At 37.7% G+C, this 7,322-nt stretch overlaps 1 pseudogene; it reads right to left on the bottom strand.

Annotated features, from left to right (window-relative positions):
* LOC112904171 lies at window positions 1-1,130 on the bottom strand (annotated as a pseudogene).
* Window positions 1,131-7,322: the final 6,192 nt, after the last annotated feature.

The following is a 7,322-nucleotide window of genomic DNA, read 5'->3' on the forward strand; positions in this document are numbered from 1 at the left end:
GGAGTACGGTGGACTTAATGCTGCTGCCCTTTGACTGACGTTTAACGAATCTACTGAATTCGGATGATAAACCGTATTATTTCCCTGATTATTGTAAGACATTGGACCGTCTCGCTGATAATTTCGGACGTTAAGCGGACAGTTGACAGGAATTTGAAGAAAGTTGGGTCCTAATCTGTATCTTTGAGTATCTGGATAAGAAAACAGTCTTCCTTGTAAAATTCTATCGGGCGAAGGTTTGATTCCAGGCACCAAATTTGATGGAGACAGGGCCATTTGCTCGACATCTTGGAAAAAATTCGTAGGATTTTCATTCAATGTTAATCGGCCTACTTGAATTAAAGGATATATATCTTCGGGCCATATCTTTGTGGCGTCGAATGGATTAAAACTACTATTCCTTGCCTGCTCGTCGGTCATTACTTGAATGTACAATGTCCATGATGGATAATTACTGGATCCAATTGCATTATACAAATCTCTTATAGCATATTCGGGATCTTCGGCTGTAAGTTCTTGAGCTCTCCTTGCCGTTAAGTTTCTCAAACCCTGATCTGATAAATAATGAAATTTAGAATAAACGTGATGGCCGCTGGCATTAATCAGTTTGAACGTATTAACTCCAAAACCGTCCATAAATCTGTATCCATCAGGAGTTCCCTTGTCGGAGAACGTATAAAGTAACAAATAAGTTGTTTCCGGTCTCGAAGTGAAAAAGTCCCATTGCATGTCGCTGTTTGGAAGAAAGGTTGCTGGATGCCTCTTTTGGGCATGGATCATACTGGGGGTTAGAATGGGATCTCGAATAGCAAATATTGGAAAATTACTTCCTACAAGGTCCCAATTTCCTTCTTCTGTGTAAAATTTGATGGCGAAACCACGTGAACTTCGTCGAGTGTCCGCCGAACCTCTTTCACCACCAGCTACGGAAAACCGAACCGCAATTTTCGTTCTTTTTCCAACTGTTGAAAAAACAGAGGCTGCACAGTACCGAGTGATATCGTTGGTGACCTCAAAGTAACCAAATGCACCTGCACCTTTAGCATGCACTACTCTTTCCGGTATTCGCTCTCGGTTAAAGTGTGCCATTTCATCGATAAATTCTGTATCTTCCAGTAATAATGGTCCACGACGACCAATTGTTAAGGATGCATCCTTATAGGAAACTGGTGCTCCAAACCCGGTAGTTATGTAATTATTCTGAAAAATTAAAAAATAGGTGTAAATCATAAATAGAAACAAGGAAAATAATTCCTATTCGGAAAAGACTAGACACCTCTTTCTTATTATTCCAGAAACTTAAGTAATATATTTTTTGTTTCTACTGTCGACCAATTATTACTTACGTCATATCAGCTAAGATGGATTAGTATTCACAACCTCATAGTTTATATGGATAATTATTTGGAGCTTGAAGTGATCTGTCCTGACATGACCTAACACGACGTAAACTTATTTAACACGTAGCGCAATAATTTGTAAATTGCAATACAGTGCGTGGCAAACTCTCGACGTAGTTTTTAAATGACATGAATGATTCGCATAAAAATACATTTAATTGGATTAGATAGGTTCAGTCAGTTACTGATGCTGAATAGGAAACGTTGTTCCGTTCTTTATTAGAGAAAATTTTCGTATAAATAGGTTGCTGTGTATCACACAGTTCCCTGTGTCCTTACTGTTTATTAACTTCTTTTCTGTCTTTATAATATTTATTATAACAATAAGTTTTAGTCGTAATATCAGTAATACTGATACCCCGCTGAATACTACGCGTGCCTGCTCGCTGACGAGAAACTGCGCCTAAGGTGTGAAGCGCCAGGGCTTCATCTGTAGCTCCTGCTGGGTGATGTCTTGTATAAATTTGCGTTATTTCCTAAATTTTCACTAGCTATAAAACTAAATATAGTGAATTTAAATATGGTGAATTTTTGAATTTGCGCATTGCGTAATTAATAGTATTCTAGCGTATGTTTGTCTGTGCATTTGTTATATGTCCATATCTGAATTAGCCGCAGATTAGTCGTGAAATGCCATAAAGGCAATCGTTTTATATGCCCAAGGACTAGTACTTCTGTGGAAAGTTCATCCGATTNAGAAAAAGCTATTGACAATGTTAAAGGGCCAAGATGTTAAATATACTTAAAAATGTAGGGATGAGTTACAAAGATAAAAGAGTGATAATTAGTTTGTATAAAGAGCAACAGGCACTTATAGAGTTGGAGCTGTAACATAGAGAAGTAAATGTTAGGAAGGGAGTCAGACAAGGATGCACACTGACATCGCTACTTTTTAATCCATACATACATAGATATACTTAGATTTGCAGATGGTATAGCAGTATTAGCATCTAGCAAGGAGGAGTTAGAAATAGCTTTAAATAAAATGGATGAGGTATTAACCAAACAGTACTATATGAAAATAAATAAAAGTAAAACAAAAATACTGGTACAGAACGGAAGAAAAAGTAGGGAAAAAGCTAATATAAAGACGGGAGGCGAAAAATTGGAAGAAGTGGTCGATTTTAGGTATCTAGGAAGTCAGATAACTCAGGACGGAAGGAGTAGTAGGGATATAAAGCAGAGGTCAAGTCGCCTTCAAAAAAAGAAGTCACTTCTATGCTCGCGAACGGTTAATTTAGAAATTCGAAAAAGGTGCGAAACTTATACAGTGGGCGAGGCGGAAAAGAAAAGGTTAGCAGCGTTCAAAATGTGGTGTTACATGAGAATGATGAAGATACCGTTGATAAAGAAGATTCGAAATGAAGAGGTAGCAGAAAGAATAAGAGAACGGAGTACTCTATGGAAGTCAATAAGCGAAATAAGTTAATAGGACCACTTCTCAGGCATGAAGGTCTAGTCAAAGACATATAAGAGGCGGAAACGGAAGTTAGGAGGGGTAGAGGTACACCTAGATTAGATTACTGTTCTCAAATAGTTAAGGATGTGGATTGTTCTAGTTTTAGGAAAATGCGAAGATTACAATCAGGATAGGAAAGAGTGAGGGTGCGCGTCCAACCAGTCTTAGGACTAACTATCTTATGATGATGAATGATAAATAGCATAATTGTCACAAAAAGTTCGGGTAGGCATCCTATCCTGGAATAGTATTCAAAATTGAAAGTCACCACTAAAGGAATCTTCATTTCATACTTTTGATGATTTTGAAGTAAATTTCAATGAACATGTTCTTGTAATGCAAAACATGAATNAGGGTGCACTCAATCAATCTGCTGATCGATTGCTATTGTGTACTCAACTTTACCCTCTGCTGTCGGATTATCCAAAATCGAATTACTGCTTTATTTGCACCCTTAAATTTTTATGTGCGCTACAACTATGAAATTTTCGAAAGGGTTATTCATACTTATTGTTTCGTAGAATGCGCTAGATAGTCTTTATTTGTGCAAAATTTTTTGCGGAAGCAGTATTACCGTGTAACGAAGTTGGTTTTTTGTTCTTATGACCTTTGAAGAGGTCAGGTAAGTGTGCGTGTAATGTTGTTCAGAAGTCGGGTATTCTTATGTATTCGTTCTATTCACCCGTGGGAGCAGTCATACAAACTAGCTACTGAGCTAGTGAATAAACATCGCTGAGTACGATGATATGGGTCTCCATCGGTAAAAGTCCGACAGTGTCTACCGTCACACACTTTCGTAATTCAGTGATTGGTCTATGTTCTGCTATACGATATAGTGGGTTTGTGTCGGGTTTGTGTACTACACGCGTCACACAATGGTCCACATTTTTGTATCGTAGTACATGCTTGACCAGTAATAGTGATCAGATGCAATCTGATACAGTTGCTGTACACCAGGGTAACCATCGGTGAGAGCATTAAGTGCCTTTTTTCAAACATTTGCGTCTGTCTTCAGGTTACACTACTACCTTCGAAAGCATCATCGAATAAATAAAACGGTTTGTGCGACCGGTTGTAACACAGCTTTTGTTCAGTTATTGTGAGAATCTCGTCGAGAACCTCATGACGAATTTTCGCTGGTACACATATCATTGGCCTCTATAGGTCTGAATATCGTTGCAGTTCGCTGAACAATATCGATCCCTGGTTCTTCATTCTCATATATCCGTGACAGCGAATCCGCGGTTTCATTGGATGCTCCTGCTCCGTGGGAGAAAAATTACCGGGCAACACCCGAGCTCCATGGCCTATCTAACCAACCTGCCTCTCTGATTTTTGACGTTTTATAGCCACTTCAGACTTGTAGTGTCTATTGTTACTGTTACGTGATAGCCTTCAATACATTATCGCAGTTTGCTCAAAGCTCGGACTGCGGCAAGGAACTCCTCTGTGATTGATGCGCTCGTATTTATTCAGCGGTCTGCTAATACTCCTTGTCCTTGCACTTTTGGCTATCACAGCAAGAATGAGAGACTGTAATCAGGAACAACTAATGCAACCGCTGTGATAAAAGATGAAGAATTGTTGAAAAGCTTACTCGTGTGCTTTTACCATTTCCAACTGGTTTTGCACTCGTGAGCTTATTTAGTGAAGTTTATACTTTCGCTTATGTTCTTAAGGTGTTGTCTGTACCAATTAGCCACACCTATACAACTGTTTACGCGTCGTTGGCATTAGAAACTATTCTATTGCCTGCAGCTTCTCCGGATCGGGGTAAATCTCGTTGCTTTCAATAATAAATCCAAGGAACTTGGCACGTAAAGAAGTTCCAAAAAGTAGCACTTCTCTTTCCTTATCAGTAATCCAACCTCAGCAAAGATCTCTAATAATATCCTCAGGATTACAAGGTGCACTTGTAATTGTTTCGCGACTATTATGCAGTCGTCAATACACGCCAAGAGATAATTAATCCAGTGCTCGTTCTACTAGTATGACTTTGAACCTCCTGTTAATGTCGTCCATCGTCTCCTGAAATTTCCTAAGGGCAGTCTTTAGTCAGAAGGACATCCCGACACATTCAAATAAGCTCATGTCATGGCGCTCTCCTGTATTTATTCCGTGATTGACTCTGTTCTGTACCTCTATTACATCCTCACTGCCTGATCTTGCTATGTATCGTAGTTTAATATTGGGTCTTTCCAGTATCCATCCTACGTATTTTCGTTAATCTACAGGTGTTTCACCAGGTACAGCTGACGTTTGAGGTATTGGTTGTATTATTGCACGCTTTTGTCTACTTTCTTTCTTTAATATAACTCGTTTCACTGTCTCTATTATTTCAGCTGGTCATATTCTGTTCGGTCTATCAGTCTCTCTCCTTGTTCAGCGTCTCTTGTTAATAGTTCCTGCATTTCTTCGTTGAAATTTTGGATTCTCCTCTAATATTTCTAATAGAGTAGTGCGATTTGTATTACATTCACGTTATGTACTTCTGCGACTGACAGTATTCTGTTTTGTGGTTCTATCCTTTCTATATGTATACTGTTCAGTAAGCGTGGTACTCTTGACAGGTTTGATTATCTTGATCTTTTTAACTGTTTCATCTATTGTCTTTCTTGTTGTAGTTGTCTTTGTAAACCACGTCTGATATTTCTACCCACTTCAACTAAATTAATATCAAAAGATTAATTTTTAACAAGAGGAAAAACCAAAAAAAAAATTCTAATCAAAAAGCAAAACAAAATTAATATTTTTTCTACATCGCGGGCATCTCAATGTGCTCGCACTTGTCTATGTTGTTATGCAGTTGTTGTTTGTCAAACACATGCGAATTATTATAATTATTTATAGATTGCTTTTTTACCTAAACCATACCTAAGTTTTTTTTATTTGTTTGAATTTACTATATTGACTTTATCTAACTAATTTTACCTGTTGACTGTCGCAAAGTATTGAGTGTTATGTTATTTCGTTGATCCGAAGATAATATCATTCCCGCTGTATCCTTTAGATAAATTTTGTTTATTACCTTTAACCAAGTGCCTTGTAGTTGTTGTTTATATGTAATCTTCTTTTTTCACTGTTTGATTTGATCAATCAAGTAGTTTTATTTAATTAAACCAATTTATTTACTATTTTTCAAAAAAGAACGTAGTGTACGTGTTTATTGCGTCACTATGTGCTTGTTAGTGTATGGCGTTGTGTTATATGTGTACAGGGTGCACTCAATCAATCTGCTGATCGATTGCTATTGTGTACTCAACTTTACCCTCTGCTGTCGGATTATCCAAAATCGAATTACTGCTTTATTTGCACCCTTAAATTTTTATGTGCGCTACTTTTACTCGACTCTAACAGGTTCCCAGGTTCATACTGTGCATATTCCTGCAGCACAACTGCAATTAATACTTTATAATCCTTTATTATTATTACTATTCCTATTATTCGACGTTGTTCTCTGTATCCTGCGACTCGCTCTCACAGTGTGTTGTAGTACATAACATAAGTTTTACTCCATTTAGCAATAATTTTCGCTTGTTATACTTCCATTTTTTTCCATATTTCCATAATTTCAAATGCATACAAGGTAGGTAGTCAAATATCCCCTGAATAGATGGGAGTTAACAAGATCGAAATCGCGATCCGCGTGTGGCAGTTTCGACAGAATACTGGCCATTTTGAATTTGTTTGCTCGATTTTAGTAACGTTCCTATCACGTAGTGGTGACCTACGCCGTAGATTCAGTTCAGCAAGTAGATACCCATCTATTTAAATGGACCTTGTTGAGCATATTGAATTCCACTAAATGAAGCAATGTATTACAGATGGCGTTTATCGCGCCATTTGTAAGATTTCATCTCTTGAATGTTCTTTTGCAAACAATAATAGGTAGATTGAATTTGGAATTATGCTACGGCGCATCCTAATAAAGGGAAGGAGCATATCTCCAACTTCTTGAAACGAACGGTAGTTTATCGTTCTTATGACTTTCGAAGGCGTTAGGTATGTGTTGGTGTAAGGTAGCTCAGAGATAGGGTAGTAATATACATTAGTTCTACTCACGTGAGAGCGGTCATACAAACTAGCTACTAGCCTAAAGACTACTATAATGGTCGATGATGGAGCTGTCCAGGTCAATGAGGCCTATGTGGTTTTTGAGAACGATGTTCCCAGATGGCGTTGAGCAAAGCCAACTTATCACCAATAATACTGCTTATTCATAGGTAATTCAATACTGGTAGGTGATCCACCTTTTTGAGGATTTGGTAGGAAGGTTGCTCAATAGCTAGAGCAAATTAACACCACTGAGCTTTATTACTTAACAGTTATTACACCAATTAGATACTCTAGCTCACTATAACGCAATGGTATTACTATAACACGCTTTAATACGGCGTTATTATTACAGTTACAATGCTTACAATTCGGAGTACAAAAACAATCTGATGTCTACATTTTTTTCC

Source organism: Agrilus planipennis, unplaced genomic scaffold (assembly GCF_000699045.2).
Source record: "Agrilus planipennis isolate EAB-ADULT unplaced genomic scaffold, Apla_2.0 scaffold43, whole genome shotgun sequence".
In the NCBI taxonomy this organism is placed as follows: domain Eukaryota; kingdom Metazoa; phylum Arthropoda; class Insecta; order Coleoptera; family Buprestidae; genus Agrilus; species Agrilus planipennis.